This window comes from Vespa crabro, chromosome 1 (genome assembly GCF_910589235.1).
Source record: "Vespa crabro chromosome 1, iyVesCrab1.2, whole genome shotgun sequence".
Lineage (NCBI taxonomy): Eukaryota > Metazoa > Arthropoda > Insecta > Hymenoptera > Vespidae > Vespa > Vespa crabro.
Genome location: NC_060955.1, coordinates 3,317,501 through 3,340,000, shown reverse-complemented (window position 1 = coordinate 3,340,000; position 22,500 = coordinate 3,317,501). Strand labels below are relative to the sequence as shown.

At 30.3% G+C, this 22,500-nt stretch overlaps 1 protein-coding gene and 1 long non-coding RNA gene across 5 annotated transcripts in view; one reads left to right on the top strand and one right to left on the bottom strand.

Moving 5' to 3' along the window:
* LOC124427173 overlaps window positions 1-296 on the bottom strand; it is a 3,307-nt gene extending 3,011 nt beyond the window's left edge. For both annotated transcript variants that reach the window (XR_006942885.1, XR_006942893.1), the window contains exon 1: window positions 1-296. This exon is cut by the window's left edge and continues 86 nt beyond it. This is a non-coding gene — a long non-coding RNA (uncharacterized LOC124427173).
* LOC124427057 (plexin-A4) overlaps window positions 1-22,500 on the top strand; it is a 355,148-nt gene that overhangs the window by 297,263 nt on the left and 35,385 nt on the right. The gene's annotated exons all lie outside the window — the stretch shown is intronic.

Here is a 22,500-nt window from a genome sequence, read left to right as displayed (position 1 = left end):
GGCTTTCCGTCTGACTCTGGGGAATTGCCGACTTTAATAACAATCCTCTCTCTCTCTCTCTCTCTCCCCCCCTCCTCTCTCTCTATCTCTATCTCTATCTCTATCTCTACCTCTATCTCTACCTCTATCTCTATTTCTTTCTTTCTTTTCCGGTATCTCTTATCTCTTTGCAACAGAAAGTTAAGCTCTCTTGCTAGGAGAGAACAAAGACTGACGCTCTTATTCTCATTCTCTCTCCTTCTCTCTTTCTCTCTATCTCTCTCCATCTCTCCCTCACACGTACGCACATACACACATACACATTACGCACGTGTCTATATATATATATATATATATATATATATATATATATATATATATATATATATAACATAAGTAAGTATAAACGTATACTCATCTCACGGACATTTCACGAAGTACAGGTAAGTAGCGGGGTGTGGTGAGAGTGAAAGAGAGAGAAAAATAGAAGAAGAAAGAGAGAGAGAGAGAGAGAAGAAGTCTGTACAATTCCAACAAGCTGTGGTAAAAATAAGGAACACAAGCTGGCTGGCTGGTTGGTTGGCTGGGTTGGCAGGCAGGCAGGCAGGCAGGCAGGCAGGCAGGCAACTGAGCTGACAGGAGAGAGTTTGAGGGAGGATAGAAAAGAAGGATGAAAAAGGAGAAGAAAAAGAAGTAGAAGGAGAAGAAGAAGGATAAAAAGAAGAAGAAGGTGGGGGAGGAGGAAATGAAGGAAAAAGAGGAGGCTCAAGTTCTCTTCACCTATACTTTTCTTCACAAATCTTACGTCAGTCGTACATATAATATACAACAAGAACAACAACAACAACAACAACAACAACAATAATAACAACAGCAGCAGTAACAATAGTAAAAGTAACAACAACAAAATCCAATTTGCTATAGTATTTTTTTTTTTTTCGGAAAATAATAAATGTCATCCTTGCCGCTTGACGTTCCTGTCACTCAAATGGCGTAGGGTGAAAATCTTGAAAATAGTATTCGCTGGAAGGAAGATTTTAACTTTTCATTTTTATATAATAAATATATTTATATACGCTGTATGAGGCAGCGGATGATAGGATACACGGTTGATTCGTCTAAATGTAGGGAAATAAACGAAATTTTCTCGGTTTTCATCGTCGTCCGCCTCTTCGTCAACCAACCAACCAACCAACCAACCAACCAACCAACCAACCAACCAACCAACCAACCAACCAACCAACCAGCCAACCAACCAACCAACCAACCAACCTCCTCCTCCTCCTCCACTTTCTCCTCCTCCTCCTCCTCCTCCTCGTTCTCGTCGTTCTCGACGTTCTACATAAAAGCAAGATGGCGGTATTCGAGTACACGAAGGATGGGGTGATTGGTCACGAAATCCTTTACTGTAGAATTCGATTGGTCGAATTTATTGAATGGTACGAACACATTCGATGAAAACTAAATCTATATATATATATATATATATAAATGTATATATATAGTATGTATATATATATATATGTATAAGCGGATCCAATCGTTCGGAAACATCGAACACGAGGATAGAATTTACGAGAACACGGAAGAGAATCGAAAATAATTCGTTAGAATGGAAACGTAACGAAACGAACGAAACTCGTTTTACAAGCATTTTTTTTTTTTTCTTTCAAACTTCCCCTTGCCACGATCACCCCCCTCACCCACTTACCCGCCTATACCCACATTCTCATCTCCATCCCTATCTCGTGTTTCTTCCTTTTTTCTTTTCTTTTCTTTTACGATCTCTCTCTTTCTCTCTCACTCTCTCTTTCGTTTTCTCTTTCTCTCTAAACGTCGTCGTAGATCGATATAAAAACAAGGATCGATCTAGTGTGTTTCATTATCTATACGAATAGATATCAAAATCGTTTGGGTAGTTCGCTTTTCGTAGATACAAATTTTTAATTCTCTCCTTCTTCTTTTTTTATCCTTTTTTTTTCTTTTTTTTTTTTTTGTTCCACTTTTTGCTTTTTAACTTCGTGTCATTTTATTCCACTTTATCTTTCCCTTTTTTCTCATTCTTTTTTTTTTTGTTTTTCCTCTTTTCTTTTTTTTTTCTCTCTCTTTCCTTTTTCTTCTCAGGACAACGTCATGTTACACCTGTAATAATTAAGCGAGAAAGAACCTTTTCCGAAGGTTATAATGGAGTAAAAGAAAAGAAATGAAATGAAAGAGTGAAAGGAAGAAAGAAAGAAAGAATGAAAGAGTGAAAGAAAGAAAGAAAGAAAAAATGAAAGAAAGAAAGAAAGAAGGAAAGAATAAAAGAATGAAAGAAAACAGCGAAACGATAAACGTGGAAAAGCGCTATGATCGCGTTTTGGCTTCTCTGTGGTTTCGTCATATGAAAAGGTATTGCAAACGTTTGCTCGCGATATGTAATGGAAGTGAAGTGCGGTCGATGGAAAATGGAACATAGAAATTCTGGGTAAAAAGAAAGAAAGAAAGAAAAAAAAAGAAAAGAAAAAAAAAATACATATATCGAATAAAAAGGAATTAGAAAGAGAGAGAGAGAGAGAGAGAGAGAGAGAGATTCATTGAGACAGTAGATGTGCGGATAGAGAGACAAGATTATCAATTATAGCATCGTTTGTGATATGGTATCTAATCAAAGTGACGGAAAAATCTTTTTATTCTATTGTGCTCTTTCATGTCAGGTCTTTCATTAAAAGAATCCTTAGGTAATATATTTTTCAAGAAGACTTTTATTATAACAAAAAAAAAAATTATAATAATAACCAATTATATAACCATAATAAACCAATTAACTATATCAATTTCTCTGAACGCAATTGACCAACTATCGTCTTATATCTGCAGAACGTAATTTGTCAATAGCCGAAGAAATAATTAAGATATTTTGACATACTGATAGGAACGCATTAACAATTGATATTCGTTTCATACTCAAGATTAATCTAATGTAAAAAATATCGCATAATACTAACTTAGCATAGATATGTAAATATAATTTTATCTATTTCGATAGGACCGAGGTAATAATTTATTAAAAAATACAATTAATACTAATACTAATAATAATGATGATGATGATGATGATGATGATGAGGATGATAATGGTGCAATATATTTACAACTAGCCAGAGACATATTCAAAGGACGGCTCATAGATCAAAAATGCTTTATCATAAAAAAACAATATATTATCTCGTCGTACAACCTAAATCGTTCATAGAGTATACCATACACTGTTCCCGGCTTAATACGCAAACACATAGGAAAAATCCATCATTTTAAAGTCCGTTAAATCCTCCAGAAAAGAACAATAGAAACTTCGTTTTATCTGAAAGTTCGTTTTATCTGAAACTTCGTGCGATATTTGTTTATAATGGAAACAAACTGTACAAATAAAAAGAGAAAAAAAGAAAGAAATAAAAAAAAAAATAATAATAATAATAATAATAATGAGATTAAAAGCAAAAACAAAAAAAAAAGAAGAAGAAGAAGAAGATAGATGATGATAATAATAATAATATTAATAATAATAATAATGATAATAATAATAATAATAATAGTTATAATAATAATTGAGAAAATAAAAATAATTCTCCTATTTCTTCGATCGAATATTTTTATACATTTTCAATCGATATTTCAAATTTATAATTAGTATTTATAATAAAAGTATCGATACGTAATATAATCGATCAATAATATTACATTGATTTTAAAACTATCTAATATATTGATTTGCAATGATGTATTAGCAAGTATAATAATTCGTCGTTATTCGTAATAAAATCAGATACAAATCCTGATACATAATTACTACTATTTCTATATCGATCGTTTACATTAAACATTGATATTTTATCGGATTACTTTAATCGAACCAAATAGAATATAATTGCAAGGTAGTTATCGATTTTTGTCAAAAAAAAAGAGAGAGAAAAAAAGAAAAAAAAAAGAAAAAAGAAGAGGAAAAAAAACGGGAAGAGAAATGAAAAAGAAAAGTTTATCGTCGTTTAATAATCGATGGTAAAAAAAAAAAAGGAAAAAAAAAAAAAGGGAAAAAAGAAGAAAAGCGAAAAAAAGAAGTAGATAAGTAAATAAAAAAGTAAATGTAATGAATAGCGATCGAAGTTGAGACTGAGATAGGTTGTGAGGATGTTGTCTAAATATATTTTTTCTTTTTTTCTCGTGAAAAAAAAAAAAGAACAAAAAGCAAAAAAAGAATAAGAACAAATCGTGCATAGGAAAAAGCTTCGAAGTAAATGGTCGTCCCCTCGTCGTGGAGGGAGAAGAAAAGAAAAATGAAGAAAAGAAGAGAGAGAGAGAGAGAGAGAGAGAGAGAGAGAGAGAGAGAAGGAAAAGAAAGAATAAAAAGAAAGGAAAAGTAGGTTCACTTGAGTGAGTTCCGTAAGATATATACGTGCTACTTAGTTACTACAGCTATATGGATATAACGATCGACGGGCGCCGAGATGGAAAATCGTTCGGAAAGTGTCTCAAGGAGATCGTGCCATAGCCGAAGGGGTATTACGATCTATGACGACTACGACGACGACGACTACCTACGACTAATACGACTACGACAATGGCGTAACCGATCTTGGCGCCAGTTTACGCATATTTCTTTCATTTTCCTCATGGTTTCCCTTCTTTCTTACTTCTACATTCCATTCCTCCTGAGTCCATACGGAGAAACAGTAATCGGTCCACTCTCGTTTACACTTGTCAGATCGTTTAACATATTTTCCTCCTTTTTCTCCATTCATCTTTTCCTTTCTTTTCTTTTTTTTTTTTTTTTTTCTTTCTTTTTTGTCCACCTAACTTTTTTCATACACGAAAAGAGAAAAGGTTTAATTGACGTTTAATTAAACTTCATCGAATAGGTCCTTAAGTCAATAAAAATCGATTAGAATTTTTCCGAAGATTTTTTTCTTCTCCATCTTCTTTTTCACTTATTATTTTTCCTTTTTCTTTTTCTTTTTCTTTTTCTTTTTCTTTCAGATCTCATAAATACAAGATTAATCTTGCAAAATAAAATACGCTCGAAAGGGTCTCGAAAGAGTAATCGTCCTTTTTTTCTTTTTCTTTTTTTTTTTTCGTACACCATCATTTATTTGAACTTATGAACGATCTCTTCGAAAATAAAGAAAAAAAGAAAGAAGTAAAGAAAGAAAGAAAAAAAAAAAAAAAAAAACAAGAAAGAGGAAGAAAAAATAATTCGTCTCGTAACGAGCTCTGCTCGACAATTTTTATCTTCTCGCATATATTTTTTTTTTTTTATCGAATTCCCGATTTTATCGATTATGATTGTTCATGAGAAAAGAAACGATAGGAGACACGATAAGAGAAAAAAAAGAAAGAAAGAATGAAAAGAAAGGAAAGGAAAAAAAAGAAAAAAGAAAAAAAAAGAAGGAAGAAGAAAAACAGAAATTCAAGAATCGGAATTTGTTACGTGCGATTAGAATAAAAAAAAATTTATATAATATATATATACACATATATTTTCGTTTCCTATCAAACATAAGCATTGTATTTTATTAAACGAAGAATCATATGGGGGAGTGGGAAAGGGGGGAGAGCTAGAGAGGGAGGAGAGAGAGAGAGAGAGAGAGAAGAAGAAACGAGAAACTGTATGTTTGCATCGTCTTTTCCAACGTGCAAACCAATCGATAAGAAATTCATTCGTCGCACGTACAATATGTACGTTTATATGAGATAGAAAGCGATAGATAGATAAACAGATAGATAGAAAAAGAAAGAGAAAGAGAAAGAAAGTGAGATAGAGAGAGAGAGAGAGAGAGAGAAAGAGTACACTCTTATCGAGCGTAGCCGGTAAAGGCGTATAAAAAATTCATAAACCATATCGCACAAATCATATTGCCGATACGTTCAGTCAGTTATATGTGTATCTCTATGCTTTTGTGCGTGTATACTCGTATGTGTGCCTATGAGTACTTTTGTGTACGTATTGTATGTGTGTGTGTGTGTGTGTGTGTGTGTGTGTATTTTTCTATTCCTCGTCACACAAAGTTCAGTAAAGTTCTTCGGAAGAGACTCGTAAATTGTCAAATGTATAAGAAACGAGTTTGATACGAAAATCGAACACAATCGTTCTTATATCAATCTTCGAAAATTGAAAATATTCAACTCTTTTCTTTTTTTTTTTTGTTCCAACATCCCATAAGAAAGAAAGAGAGAGAGAGAGAGAGAGAGAGAGAGAGAGAGAGAGAGAGAGAAATATTGATTAACTCTTTGAGACATATGATTTTAATGAAAATAAAAACCCATGTTGTGTAGAATTTTTATTAACATAAAAAAACAAAAAGAAAATAAAGAAAGAAAATATTAAACTATACGACTATGAGCTTGTATTTCAAGGTGGATTAAATATATATATATATTAAATATATATTAATATATATATATATATCCCACCATGTATAAAAAAGCTAAGCAAAAGGGGGGTAGTTTTGAACCAATCCAATCCCAAAGAGTTAAACAAGCTCGTTATTATTTTTTTTCTTATTTTTTTTTAAGTCGAACCTCATTTATTTTCCCCTCATTTCTTACCTTTTTCTTTTTTCTTCTTTTCTTGTTTTTCTTCTCTCTCTTTATTTTTCTTTCTTCTTTTTTTTTTTTTTTCTTTTTCGTCGATGTCGATGCGATGGTGACTCGAATCAACCCCCGCAGTAGCACAAAAGTTATCGTCGTGTTCCACGCACGGATTATTGAGACGAACTCTCTCGAACGTGACGACACTCTTCAAGCAGTTTCTAAAGAAAGAAAGAAAGAAAGAAAGAAAGAAAGAAAGAAAAAAAGAAAGATTTTTTATCGTCTACCTTTATCGTACTTCGTGATATTTGAAATCTTTTCCTTTCTTTCTGTCTTTCTGTCTTTCTTTCTTTCTTTCTTCCATCTTTTTTTTTTTCATTATTTTCTATTTTTCTTTTCCTCTTATTATCATTATCCATTATTATTTTCTTATGTTCCTTCGATAATACTTATCGAATTGAAAGTTTGTTATTTAATATTGTAAAGAAAATATTGTATTCTTTTCAATCTAATTTTTTATAAGAAATAAATTTTATAATTAATGCTCTGTCATTTGTCATATTACTTTAAAATCATACGTATATATAAGTAATATATATTATATCATAATATTATATAATTATGATATAATGTAGTGTAATAATGTATCTATTTTATTATTATTGATATATCATTATTATTGCTGTCTTATTGATATATATGTATATATATGCAGGGTGGATAAAAAAATTCCATAAATTTATAGTATCATATTATAATAAAAAGAAAAAAAAAAAAAAAAAGAAAAAAAGAGAGAAGAACAAAAATTAGTCGGGAGGAAAAAAAAAAAGAGTTTTTAATATCTCTTAAAAGCTATCGATCCTTACTCACTGCATCTGTCACGAATAATATATATTTAAATTAATGATATAATTTATTCAATGTAATATCTAAATTTGTATTTGAATAAGAGAAATAATTTTTGTATTTGAATTTGTATTTTGTATTTGTATTTGAATAAGAGAAATAATGAACGAACAAAAATTGTGACAAGAATAAGAAAATTGATCTAAATTTCGTTGATATAAATGTTAAAAAAAGAAAAGAAAAGAAAAAAGAAAAAAAAGAAAAAGAAAAGAAAAGAAAAGAGCAAAAAATACGTTCTCTTCGTTCTCTTCATTCTCTTCATACGGATACTTCTTCGAAAATGTCGAAAGAGTTGGTTATGTATCGTCTCTCGAAACTTGATTCTCGAACGTTGACACCACACGTCTCTCTTTCGATCGTGGACATATAAGTACCGAACATTCTGCTGCTACGATGGAAAAATATAACGAGTGACACGAAACCTGCGTAAAAGAGAGAGAGAGAGAGAGAGAGAGAGAGAGAAATAGAAATGAGAGTGCAAAAACGAGATGACAAAAATGCTGCGTAGAGGAAAGTGAGAAAGAGAGAGAGAAACAGATATAGAGAAGAGAGAGAGAGAGAGAGAGAGAGAGAGAGATATTGCGACCAAATTCGGCGAGGGGCGGCATACTTTCACGAGGATCGTCGTACGCACGCATGCACGCACACACGCATGCATGAATGCACGTACGCCTACACGCGGAAAAAAAAAACCGTACGCATGCTTGTGCGCGAGTTTAGTGCGTCGCGAGGCGCGTCGTTAGTGCATTTTTCTTTTTTTCTTTTTCCGTTGTAACACTCTTTTTTTTTCTTTTTTTCTTTATTTTTTTGTTCCTTCTCAAAAAAAAAAAAAAAAAAAAAACCATCCATTGAAAACATCGACGCACATATTATATTTTGTTATGTTACATTGGTATTGGAATTAGAAAAAAAAAAGAAAAAAAAACAAAAAAAAAAAAAAGAAGAAAAACAAAAAAAGAAACGAAAAAAGAGAAGAAAAATTTCGTATGAAACTCGTTAGAAAATTTGAGAATTGCATGTTGATTTTGTAATGATATATTCTTTTCTTTTTATTTTTTTCATTTTTTTCAAAGATATCCGCCGAAAAAATTGACGTACAATTTGTATGTTAAAATTAAAGAATGAGAAACAAAAAAGAATCATAAAAAATAAAAACGATCGATCGATCGAAGAAGAAGAAGAAAAAGAAATAGAAGAAAAATTCGAATGGAACATGTAAAGCTCGTTAAAAATTTTCACATTTTATAATAATACATTATTTAATTTTCTTCCCTATCTTATTTCAAAAAATGATCTATCTAATGTACATAGAATTAACGTATGTCACGATATATTAAAATTAAAAAAAAAAAAAAAAAAAAAAAAAAAATTAAAAGGAAAAAGAATAGTATTATAAAAAAAAGAAAAAATAATTACGCGCAAAAAAATCGTTGTCATTTTTATTTACGTTTAAGATGATTTTAGAATAATTAGTTTTTGTGAATTACAAAGACCAAAAAGAAAAAAAAAAGACAAAAAGAAAAAGAAAGAGAAAAAAACGAAAGAGAAGAACGAAAGAAACAAACAAAATAAAATAAAATAAAAAAAAAAAAAAAAAAAAAAAAAAAAAAAAAAAAAAAAAAACCTACACACACACACACACACATACAAAATAAAAACAAAAGCACCGATGGAACGTGAAGCTCGTTAGATGAACTTCAAAAGTAGAGTGTACCACATTTTATAATAAAATTTTCTCTGAGGGAGTTTTCTCTCAATAGAATTTTTTTCATGAAAAGAAAACATAGATCACAGTTGAAGAGAACCTCGGAGCTATGTTTTACGTAGGGAAAATTATTACGAGAAAAGAATTCAACGTTTCTACAGCCTACTCTCTTTTCTCTCTCTCTCTCTCTCTCTCTCTTTGTTTTTACATTTTTTTTTGTTTTTTTTTTTACGAATCATCATCATCATCATCAGGCATAAGAAAAGAGAAGAGAAAAGAAGAGAATATAAAAAGTAAGAATAGAGAATATAACGCAAGAGATAGAGAAAGAAGGAGGGATAGATAGAAATGTCTTTTTGTAATCATTTCTATACTTAAACGTTTATATAATATTTACGTGTTACTACAATTACATATATACATATGTTGTACATATATACTAATGAGAATGATGATAGAAACCATCATGATAATTCGAAATAAACGGAAAGCAATTTTCTTTCTCAAAAGAGCTTTCGTTTCTGTTTTCTCTTTTATTCCTTATGGCAAAAGTAATATTTAATTTCGATGTCGAGGAAAAAAAAAAGCGAGAGAGAGAGAGAGAGAGAGAGAGAGAGAGGGAGTCGTTTGGTGAGACGTCGAAAGCGCGTTTAAATGAAATTTTCCGTATTATGTTTTCTCCGCTCGTTCTACTCTCTTTTCTCTCTCACTCACTCATTCATTCCCTCCCTCCCTCCCTCCCTCTCTCTCTCTCTTTTTCTCTTTAGTAAATTTCTCCAACGTCGAGAGGAATCATCGTGTTTCCCTCTCAACGAATCAACTTTTAGATCTGTCTACCAACGGAGTCATCCTCCGGTATGAAGCTATTCATCCGTTTATAAAGTTCGATTAACCGAGACGGCAAATTACTCTCGAACCATCGAGAGAGAGAGAAGGAGAGTGAGAGAGAGAGAGAGAGAGAGAGAGAGAGAAAGAGAAAGAGATATCCGTTGAATCTATGAGAACGAATAGATTAGTTACGCTTTATTTCACTGTGCACTTATCGACGTCTCCTATAGAAAACGTATGCGATTTCACTTTATGCAATTGGATATATAAATGAATGAAAAAATTTTTCTATTGATCGTTTTCATATTTCATTTATACCGGTGAGCTATTGTCGTAAGTTAATGGCATTTAAATGAAATTAAAAGAAAAAAAAGAGAGAAAAGAAGGAAGGAGAAAAGAAAATAAAAAAAGAAAGAAAGAATTACAAAAAAAAAAAAGGAAAAAGAAAAGAAATAAAAATAGGACGTAAAATTTGTTGCAATCTCTTATATTAAAACTCTGTTGAGATTTTCGTGATATTAATTAAATCATCGAATATATATATATATATATATATATATGTATAAATTTATATATTTGTGAGAGGAAATATTTTAAGATATGTATATTTTAATAATGTACAAAATCTTTTCATATTATATAAATGCATTCTTTTTTCTTTTTTCTTTTTTTTTTTGTTTTTCTTTTTTTTTTTTTTTTTTTTTAACGACTGTACATAAACTCTTCTAACAACATACATATTTTTCCTAACACGCAAGATCGTATTATCGAATTATATACCTAGCGTTCCTTTCGAACCTCCTTTTACATGTGTAGGTTTTTTCTACCTGCATTATGTAATATCGTCATAAACGACATTATTATTATCTTTTTGCCTTCTCAATTATTATTTCATATTCTATCCTTCTTATTTTTATTACAAAATCATACATATACGCACGAACACATATACAATGACACAGAAGTATTCTATATTATAGAATTAATTGATTAATATTATATTAAATCCGTACGATCGCCAACGCTTTTTCGACATATATTGTGTCTATTAAGTCATTCGTAATAAAAAGTTTTCTTCGATGTTTCTAAAAAAAAAAAAAGAAAAAAAAATTATAGATATATGCTAATATATCTACATTATATCTATCAATGGCAAGAGTATTGTATAATATAAATTTTGAAAATAATAATCTTCGTTAGATCATTATAATGAAATAAAAATTTTTTAAATACAAATATATATATATATATATATATATATATATATATATATTCATAAAAGATTAAACTTTATTATAAGATATATATCAACAAAAGAAAAAAAAAGAGAGGAGAGAATGTTTGTTTCACTTTAAGTCAAAGAAAAACGATGAAGAAAAAGACAAAAAGAAGAAATAATAATAAAAGAAAAAAAAAATATAACGTCCCATCTAACTTTTAAAACATACATAAAGTGTCCTTTCGCGTGCTATTCCAAGTCATAGCACACATCGTAAGGAGATATATCTTTACTGCTTTCGGGGCGAACCCGTCTTGGGGTTTTATCTACTTGGTAATATCGCGGGTAATATAAAAATATGGACGTTGAGTAGGTAATATCAACGTAAAGGACCAGCCTGAGCACATTGATGTGTACGCCTCCCGCATACAAAGTTATTCATTCCATCTTTTGATATACTAATTATGTTTGTATTTCCACTTTAACCGGTATGCCATAATTTCTCAATGCACATTAATAATATCCTTTGTAAATGTATACATACCTATGTATACACATGTAATATAAAAAGAATTATTTTATATTACTTTAATACATTCTTACGTACATATACATGTATATATACATATATATATACTCATTGACATTATATAATAATATATTAGTTAATTTTCTTCTTTTTTCTTGGAAAAAAGGAATATCAAAAAAAAAAAAAAAATTAGCGTATATTGGATATATTAAAAATAAATACTAAAAACAGAAAGAACTTTATAGAAGAAAAAATGGTTACGCGTAAAATCGCGTAAATAAAATTTAAAAAATATAAACGTACATATATATATATATATATATATATATAAATTTTATTTCAAATTTTATTTTTTCTCGAAAAATGAATGTACACGTTGAACGTTCATTATTCACAATTTTTTTGTACAGATATATATAAATAGAAAAGATATGTGGAATGTATACACATACACACACACACACACACACACACACACACACACACACATATATATATATATATATATATTGGCTGTCATTGTAACATTGCATTGAAACCGTTCGTATTCGGTTCTGTTCGACCGAACGGCGAGCGAAATTACTTTGGCTTTCACGAGGGAAGCAACCCGTTGATTAGTTATTCCTTCGGAAAATGTAAATTTACTCGGTACAGACGAGAGAGATAGAAATAGATAGACAGATAGATAGATAGATAAAGAGAGGGAGAGAAAGAGATAGAGAGAGTGAGAGAGAGAGAGAGAGAGAAAGAGAGATCGAGAGAGAGAAAGAGAGAGGAAGAGAAACATTCATACTAAGCCGTGTGTGAATACTTAGTTACAGTCTGTATAAATAATCATCGAGTTGGTAGCCGTCGAAATAAAATTTCACTATGATATTCAGTCGAGAATTTCTATGTAAACGTCAATATTTTTAACACTAAATATATATATATATATATATATATATATATATATATATATATATATTAATATACTCTAGTAATACATATTTATATAAATACCAGTAGTAAATGTATTCTAATAGTACATGTCTATACATATATATTTATATATATATATAAGTGTGTGTGTGTGTGTGTGTGTGTGTGTATACGATCAATTTTATTAACCCTCCTTGCTTGCTATACTACATTTATCGAAAACGATAATTTTATTTCAAACTTATAAAAGCTTAACCATTTTCTCCCCGTTCTATATTCTTTTCTCTTGAAAAAAAAAAAAAATATAAAAAAAAAAAAAAAGAAAAAAAAAGGAAAGAAAGAAAAAAAGAAAATATTACGAGAGATATCAGATTTGTCCCATAAAAAACATAATCTATGTGTATGGAAGCTTTCCAACCAACCGAATGAAAATAAAGAAAACGATAGAGAGAATGAGAGAGAGTGAGAGAGAGAGAGAGAGAGAAAAAAAAAGTAGTAATAAAATAAATAAAACGTACGCCGATAATACAGGAAACGGCACGTACGAGTTCAAGGGGTAGTTTGAAAGTAGTAGTGGGTTGGGGTAGACGAGTATTCGATCGTACTAACGCACGCTAGATGTCGCCGGTTTTGATTTAAGCGGGGCATAAAAATGCCAATATGGCGTTGCAATGGCGCAAAGCTTCGCGGTCGCGCATTATTTCCTCCTTTGGATGTTTGGCTATTTCAGGAGTGTTAGGGGAATATTCCGAGGGTATATATACGTGTGTGGAATGTATATACATATACGTATGTATGTATGTATGTATGTATATATATATGTACGTATATATGTACATTAAAGTTTGAGAATACGATTGGTGCTTTCGAATAATGAAAACACCTTCATATACATATCTAGATATGTAGGAATATAATATATATATATATATATATATATATATATATATATATATATATATAGACTATTTATTTCTCATGATAGCTGAAAAGATAGGATGGCGCTTTAGAGATATCCGATAGGAAAAAACATAAAATATAAAATGAAATAAAATGATATAAAATAATCAGAGGATTTTGATATAATAAGGATTCTCATAAGAAGGATTATCTATGAGGAAACATTGAAAAATGAGAGAGAGAGAGAGAGAGAGAGAGGGCAAGAGAGGAAGATAAGGACAAGTATCGTTCAATATTCTTGGCACTTAACTCGATTATTATGGCAAACAACTCGTTTCTTTCTCATCTACTTTTAAAACAGTAAAATAAAGAATGAGATTGAATGAGAAAGATAGCGAGAAAAAGAGAGAGAGAGAGAAAGAGAGAGAGAGAGAGAGAGAGGGAGAGAGAGAGAGAGAGAGAGTTCAGCGTCATCAGAGCTTTAAGTAAAGATCATCGTCCTTGTTTCTCTCATAACAATATCTTTTTATCTCGAAAACGGATGCTGAATCACGTATCTCGTCATAACTTTTTTTTTTCTTTCTTTTCTTTTCTTGTTTTTTCTTTTTTTCTTTTTTTTTCTTTCTTCCCCTCCCAACTGTGATACGATAATAATGAAAATTTCTTTCTTTATGGCTGTTACGAACTGTCTTATAATAAGTTAGAATAGGTGGAAATATACACTCGGATAAATATGAAATCTCATAATCTCCATAATCATTATTGTTATAATCTAGATCTTATCTTTCGATTCGTAGAAATCTCTCTCTCTCTCTCTCTCTCTCTCTCTCTCTCTCTCTCTACCTCTATCCATCTATCCATCTATCTGTTGCTTTTTCGTTTAAAATATAAGAAAAAAAAAAAAAGAAAAAAAAACAGTACATCTCTGAAATATACAAAATGCGTGGAGTTAAAAAGTTTCTATATAATTTGGAACATCATCTTTTTGGAAACATTTCGGATTTATATTATTTCTTTCTTTTTTTTTTTTTTTTTTTCTTCTGCAGATCGTCAAAACGCGAGCTTAGGAATATTTTTATTGCTCGCAAACGTAAGAAAAGAAGAAAAAAGTTGATCCAAAAAATATATCGAAGTAGAATAATTGATATCCATTAAAAATCACGCTCGAACGATCACGTCGGCTTGTTTTATTTCATTAATTATTACGTTTATTATTATCGTCAATATTTCAAAATCGATCCTTTATTATTAGAAGGAATGACATCCGAGGAGTTGGTAAAAAGGTTGAAAATAGAGAGAAAAAAAAGAAAATAAAAAAAGAATAAATTATGCAAGTACCTACTCTCGAATGTGGCGTTTTTTTTTTTTTCTTTTTTTTTATTTTTCTTATTTTCCATTTTTTATTTTTCTTCTTTTTTTTTTTCGTATTATTCTAGAGCTCGATAATTTTAATGAAAAATTTCATTAGATCGATCTATACAACGACGTAATAACAATTCACGACGCGAATTTTTTTTCCTGTTTTTTTTCCTCCCCTTCCTTCGTCCCTTCCTTCCTTCGTTTTCGTTCCGAATCGAAAATAGATTTCCTTTTGTATAAAGAATTCACTTTTCAAGGAGTATGGAATTCTACGAGGCGAGACAACCGGTTTTATCGAGCGTTTTAATAATAGAGAGAGAGAGAGAGAGAGAGAGAGAGAGAGAGAGAGAGAAAGAAAGAAGGAGAAATAGACAGGCAGAGAGTGAGAGAGAAAAAAAGAAATAGAAAGCAGGAAAATACACCGAGGTATTATAAGGACGCGATCGAAAGTTCCTAGATGATTTAAAAGGAAAGAGGAAAAAAGAAGAGAAAAAAGAAAAAAAGAAAGATAAAAGAAAGAAAGGAAAAAAAAAATAATCCTCCTTCGACGGCCACTTTAATACTTTTATACCTTATCGCGATTATCAAATTGTAATTTTTAAATCGGCAAAAAATAAAAATAAAAAAGAAGAAAAGAAGAAGGAAGAATACAGAAGTAACGTCTCGGAAAAAGAGGATAATGCAATTTGTAATAAGTCAACTTTTGGTAACTCGTTCAAAGATCTTTAGTTCCACCTTTTCCCTTTACCCTTTGCCCCTCTAGGGACTTTTTGTTCAATCTGTATACAAACATCGTGAGATCAACGTTCTCACAATTCGTTCGTACTTCGTATCCGTGATCGGACACGAAGGAGAAGCTTTCGCGAGGCTTTACAGAGACTTTGTCGATAAATTCACAGACCTTTCATCCGTACTCGCGTAATCGTTTTGTTCCGCTCGAATGAACGACTAATCGTTTCAACGTGCACCAATCGCATTCAAATGTCTCCGTATTATAAAATCGCATATAAACTATTTCCTATGTATTAGATATATCATGTATATATATATATATATATATGTATGTATTACTTGTTACTTGTAATATCTATGTTATTATGTTACTTCATATAAGTCCACGAATTGGTTCTCCCTTTATATTGATGATTACTGATACGAGAATTTGATTCTTTATAATTTATATATATATATATATATATATATATATATATATATATATATATATATATGTGTGTGTGTGTGTGTGTGTGTGTAAAAATTGATATTCATTCGTATCTCACGATTATTTTTGATTTCTTTTCTTTTCATTTCTTTTCTTTTTTCTAATTTTTTTCGGACGATTAAAATACAAATCCCCGATGACGGACGAATTTTAAGAAGAATTCTCTCTTATCGTATAGAATTTTTGATGATCTATAAAAATTTTTATTGATCTATAAAAAAAAATTTTATCGATGAACGTCCGATTTTATTAGAAAATTAAAAATTCCGATCGTTCCGATTCGTATTTCTAAAATTTCGATGATCCAAATTTAGATTCATTCGATCTATCAATATCATCCGAAAGCAAATGTTCAAAGGGAATTCGATCTTCCATTATTTTTTACTGATCTATAAAAGTTCAGATTTATTATCTAGATCTATTAAGTAATCTACTTTGATTTTTTTTCTTTTGTGCAGACAGTAAAATTTCAATGTTGCTTTTTTTTCTTTTTTTTTTTTTTTTTTTTCTTTTCTTTTGCCGAAACACTTTAAGAATTCGATTATTCATTATCAGCGCTATCTCCCTTGAAATTATTGTTTATTCGATGAATTTTAGATTTATTCGATCCATCAATCGGACATTCAAGCTGTTGAATAACACAAACTTTTATCATATTTGTAAAGCATAAAGTTCTAACTTGAAAGATAGTTCTCCCAGCCTCCCTCCCTCCCCCTCCCCTCCCTCCTCTCCACAGCACCCGTTAAGAGTAAACTTAAACCAATGTGTTAAACTTAAACTTAAACCAATGTTTATCATATCGTACCTAACTAACTACGTAACTAACTAAATTCATAAGTTTACATAGTATAGAACATAAATTTCCAAAGTTCTTATCTAAGCATATATCTAATTATATGTGTAACAATTCAATAAAATAAACTCTAACTTCTAAATATGCACTAATCTGTATGGGTAACACAGAGAATATCTTTCATTAATTAACCCCCTTGGCTGTATAAATTTACCTTAATAATTATTTATTCATAGTTCGACGACATATTCGATCGCCGTAAAAGAAAAAGAAAAAAGAAAAAAAAAAGAAAAAAAAAAAAAGAAGAAGAACCCTTTTAACACAATGTCATTACCGTCGACTGTCTAATGGATTTTCTTTTTTATGTCGTTATGTTTCAAAAGAAAAAAAAAGAAAAAATATTCTAAAAAAGTTCTCAAATTTACGAATATTATTCCTTTGTTTCTTCGTTAAAATTTTAATTCGAATGACAAAAGGTTATTTCGGTTTTGCCGCATCAGTAATAAACAAAAAGAAAAAAGAAGGAAGGAAAAAGGAGATAAAAATAAAAATACAAAAAAAAATACAAAAAAAAAAAAAAAACACACACACACAAATGAAAAGCAAACATTCATTTTCATTCATTTCATCGAAGTTTTATCAATTAACGATAAACACCACTGTGTAAAATAAAAATAGATGTTCATGTAAATATTTTCATGGGTAAAAATAATTAATTTTAACGATTGCGTTCATATTAAAAATAATGATCCGATAAAGAATAAAGATCGGAAAAAAAAGAAAAAGAAGAAAAAAAAAAAAATTATAAGAAAAAAAAAAGGAAAAAATAAAAATTGTCACATCCTCGTGACCGTTATAATCTCATCGTCGAAGAGTATTTTAACAATTTGATAGATATATTTATTATGATTATTGTCGAATATAATAGTCGCCTATGTATAAACTCGTAAAGATAACCGTTACGACGATGTTCATGAATTAGAATATTCATCGTAGAATTATACGGGAAATGACAGCGGGAAGGGGATGGGGCAGGGAGGCAAGGGAATGTAGAAAATGTTACGTTTGAATAATCGAAAACGATTGCGCTTTAAAACGCAAATCGTGATTTCTGATGTTGGGCGGTCAAGCGATTACGTGATCAAACGAAACGAAACGAAACGAAACGAAAAGCTTATCGTGATTTATGTGATGGATTTTTCATCGATCGTTGCTTTTCATACGAATGAATCTGATTTTCTCTCTATCTCTCTCTCTCTCTCTCTCTCTATCTCTATCTCTCTAAACACTCATTCATATTTCTATCTCTTTTTGAGTATATCATTGATCAAATTGTAATCATCGTATTGGCTCGTTCGAATGATTTTTCATCATGTTTGTGTGTACAATAAAAATGAGAAAGAGAGAAAGACAAAGAGAGAGAGAGAGAGAGAGAGAGAGAGAGAGAGAGAGAGGGAGAGATTCTCGTAATAGTAAATATGATCGAGAAGTATTTTTACATTCTAATTAACTATTGGATTTGGATTGATAGAATGAAAAAGAAAGATATAATTAACGTAACACATACAATCGATTCTCATACACACAAGATAAATAGAATATATATACGTATGTATGTATGCATATATGCATGTATGTGTGTTTGTTTATGTGTGAGCGTATGCGTTATCGTTTACGTATCGTTTGCATAGAAGGGAATTGGCATTATACGTACGAAGTTAGATATTTACTATTCTTCTATCCTTCAATATATCATACTAATTAATATACGATTCGATCGGTCAAATTATCATTGATTATGTATACATATAGTAGATACATTACATTCTAGTTTAACGTCAATCTTCTCTCTATGAAACTGATTGAAAATTATTTCAGGTAATCAAATATGTTTATTAATATTCTAATATATATATATATATATATATATATATATATATATATATATATATATATAATTTTTATTATTTATCTAAATATAAATATAACCTTTTTGATATATAGATTAAGATAGATAGATAAAAATTTGTTTCGAGAAAAAAAAAAAAAAAAAAGAAAAAGGGAAAAGAAAAGAAAGAGTTATAAAAAAGTCGACTATATAATTCGATAATAAATATTTCACTTGACTGCATTTAATTCTTTCTTTCATTGCATTCTCTCCCTCTATCTCTTTCTCTCTCTCTCTCTCTCTCTCTCTCTCCTCTCTCTGTGTCTAACAAAAAAAAAAAAAAAAAAAAAAAAAAAAAAAAAAAAAAAAAAAAAAAAGGAAAAAATGTAAAAAAACAATATAAAATGAAAAAGATATCCAAATTAAATCTGAAGTTAAACGAACTTCTTGTTTTCCGACTCGAAAAGTACGCGCCTTCGACTGCCACTCTCGTCTAGAACAATACGCGTTTATATCTTATCGTTCTCTCTTCAGCGCGTAGAAAGAAATTTCATATAAAAGCAAGCGAACGCAACGACGCATTATCCGACATTTCCAGAGCGCTTTAGAACGCGCATCTCAAGAGTATGAGAGAGAGAGAGAGAGAGAGAAAGAGAAAGAGAGTGAAGCAGAGAGGAAGAGAAGGGGCCAGTAAGCTCGTTAACTTTAAAAATTCTCCCCCCCCCCACTCTTCTCTCTCTCTCTCTCTCTCTTTTTCTTTCTTTTTTTCTCTCTCTTTTTCTTTCTCTTTTTTTCTCTCTTGTCGGCAAGAAAACGAAAGAAATTTCCCTCGGCACGTTGCTCGAAGGAATCTCGAGGAAAAGCATGTCGTCAATTACGAACGAACGCTTCCTCGACGGCAACTAAAACTAAAATTTTCCTCCTTTTCATTTTTCTGTTTTCTCTTTTTTTTTCTCTTTTTTTTTTTTTTTATTTCTTCGTCTTCTTCTTCTTCTTCTTCTTCTTTCTCTCTTTTTGTTTTCGTTCCTCGTGTCCCACTTTTTTTCTTCCTTACCTCTTTCCTTTTTCTTCTTCCTTTTTCTTTTCTTTTTTCTTTTTTCCTTTTTTTTTTTTTATCATTATTTCGTTTCGTTTATTTGTTTTTTTTTTTTTATTACCAATCACATTCCTTTTTCTATATATTGCACTGGCCGTCGTTCTCCTCCACCCGTCCCTCCCTTCGTCCACCTATCAACCACCCACACATCCATCCTACATCTTTCTCATGAATTTAATTCGATTAGAAAGATAACGATCGAATTAACGTCAAAGAAAACTTTTAGTCTGTTGCGAAAATTTTTAATGGTACGACTTTTAGACGATAATTCCTTTATACAGTAAAACGAGTGAATAAGAGAAAGAAAGAGAGAGAGAGAGAGAGAGAGAATTAAGTCTTTTAAATCTTACATTTGACTTATACACAATCTTTAAGTAGAATTTTCTTAAGATTAAATAAGAACACAACGACCTATATACATTCATTTGATTTTAATTCAATATCAATCTCGTCCTCTAAGGATCCATTAAATTCTAGACGTTCAATCGGCGATATGTTGATATTGGATGAGAGAAAAAAGTAAAAAAAAAAAAAAAAAAAAAAAAAAAAAGAAAAGAAGAATAAAAATAAAAATGGAAAAAAGAAGCGTAAACAATTCGTTATAGTTTATCGTTAAGATTACGGTAACTTATATCTATACGATGTTATCTGTCATATTTGTTTCTCTCAAATTGAAGATATGAATAAATAAATTAAATTAGATATGAACATTGCAATTAAATTGAATTTAAATGAAACGAAATTGTTATATGAAAACAATAATAATCAAATGAGTCCGAATAGATCGAAAGAGATGGATAAATAATGATAGCGAGTGAGAGAGTTAGAAAGAGAGTGTGAGAGAGAGAGAGAGAGAGAGAGAGAGAGGGAGGGAGGGAGAGAGAGAGAGAGAGAAATATAGAAAATAAACGACGTTGAAATTAAAGCAAAAGGAAAAGTCGTCGAGTAGATCAAACGTTTTAATTAGTATTTACACTGACATCGAGGGAGTTCTACATAACCAGTCGACGCTTTTCCTTCGAACCGTGAAACGTTTTGAACGATGACAAGTTAGTGCAAAACACCCGAAGAGGAAGAAAAGGATAGAGAAGGAGGATGAGGAGGAAGAGGAGCGGTGATAAGGGGGTGGTAAAAAGGGGGGGTTGTAGGGTGGGGGGTGGGGTACAAGGAGGAGCAAGCATCCAGAGCTCAACTTTATAACTACGGTCCATTACGTTAATTTTCACGTACACTGACACGCGCTTCAAAAAGCGAACACAAAGCAAAAGTAAGAGAGAGAAAGAGAGAGAGAGAGAGAGAGAGAGAGAGAGAGAGAGGAGAGAGAAGAGAGAGAAGATGGTTTTGACGCAAAACGAAAGAGCGGGATAGTATATTATATTATATATATATATATACACTATATATATTATATATATATATATATGTACACGGTCCAATTTATCAACTCGACGTTTATTTACACGCAGCATAGACCTCCCTCCTCCTCCTCCTCTTCCGTCGTACTTTTACTGCTCTCTCACAATTTTCCCCTAACAAAAATGAGAGATACGAAGAGACAAACATATACATGTTATACATATATATATACATATATATATATATATATATCTATATATATATATATATATATATATTAACAGTTATAAATAGATAGATAAATTAATACTCGTTATTTCGTTGAGAGGAGTAGGTATCCAAGTATCCGAGAAATGACGGTGCCACGTATAAGGTGGGGTCGATAAGGACATAATAATAATAATAATAATAGTGATAATGATGATGATGATGATGATAATGATGATGAGGATGATGATGATGATAATAATAATGATAATAATGATAACGATAATCAGTCATTTAAGTTGAAATTGAATTTTATTAAGTCTAATTTATTTTGCCAATCAAATGTATTGCTCTATCTACTATAGCTAAATTTTAATCTAATATATTAATACAGAGAAAGAGAGAGAGGGAGAAAGAGAGAGAGAGAGAAAGAGAGAGAGAGAGAGATATTTTTTCCTTTTTTTATTTTACTCGATGAGAAATCGAATACAAACAAATTTAAATAAATAAATGAATATATATATATATATATATATATATATATATATGTATATATAATTTTGGTAAAGATTATTAAAAATTATTAAAGCGATAAACGAATGAAAGAAAGTTTATTTGAATGATATAAGAGTGGACGTACTCTACTTTTTTTCTTCTTCTTCTTCTTTTTCTTTTATCTTTTTCTCGTTCCCTTCTTTCTTTATTTTCTTTTTTGTTTAATAGAATAAATTTTTCTATACTCGTGATAAATTCAGGAAAAAAAGTTAGTTAGTAAAATGTGTAAAGAAAAAAAAACAAAAACAAAAATTGTTTCCGAATCTTTCCATGAACGTGCAATGTATACTGTGTATTCATTTATGTATATATATATATATATATATATATATATATATATATATATATATATGTACACAGACATAGAAATGAACAAAATTGGAAATTTTGCAGGTTCTCGACGTCACACAGTCGCGAGTGAATTCAAAACCGTCATTTAATTCACAGTCTGCTGATAGCTTTCCCCAACCACC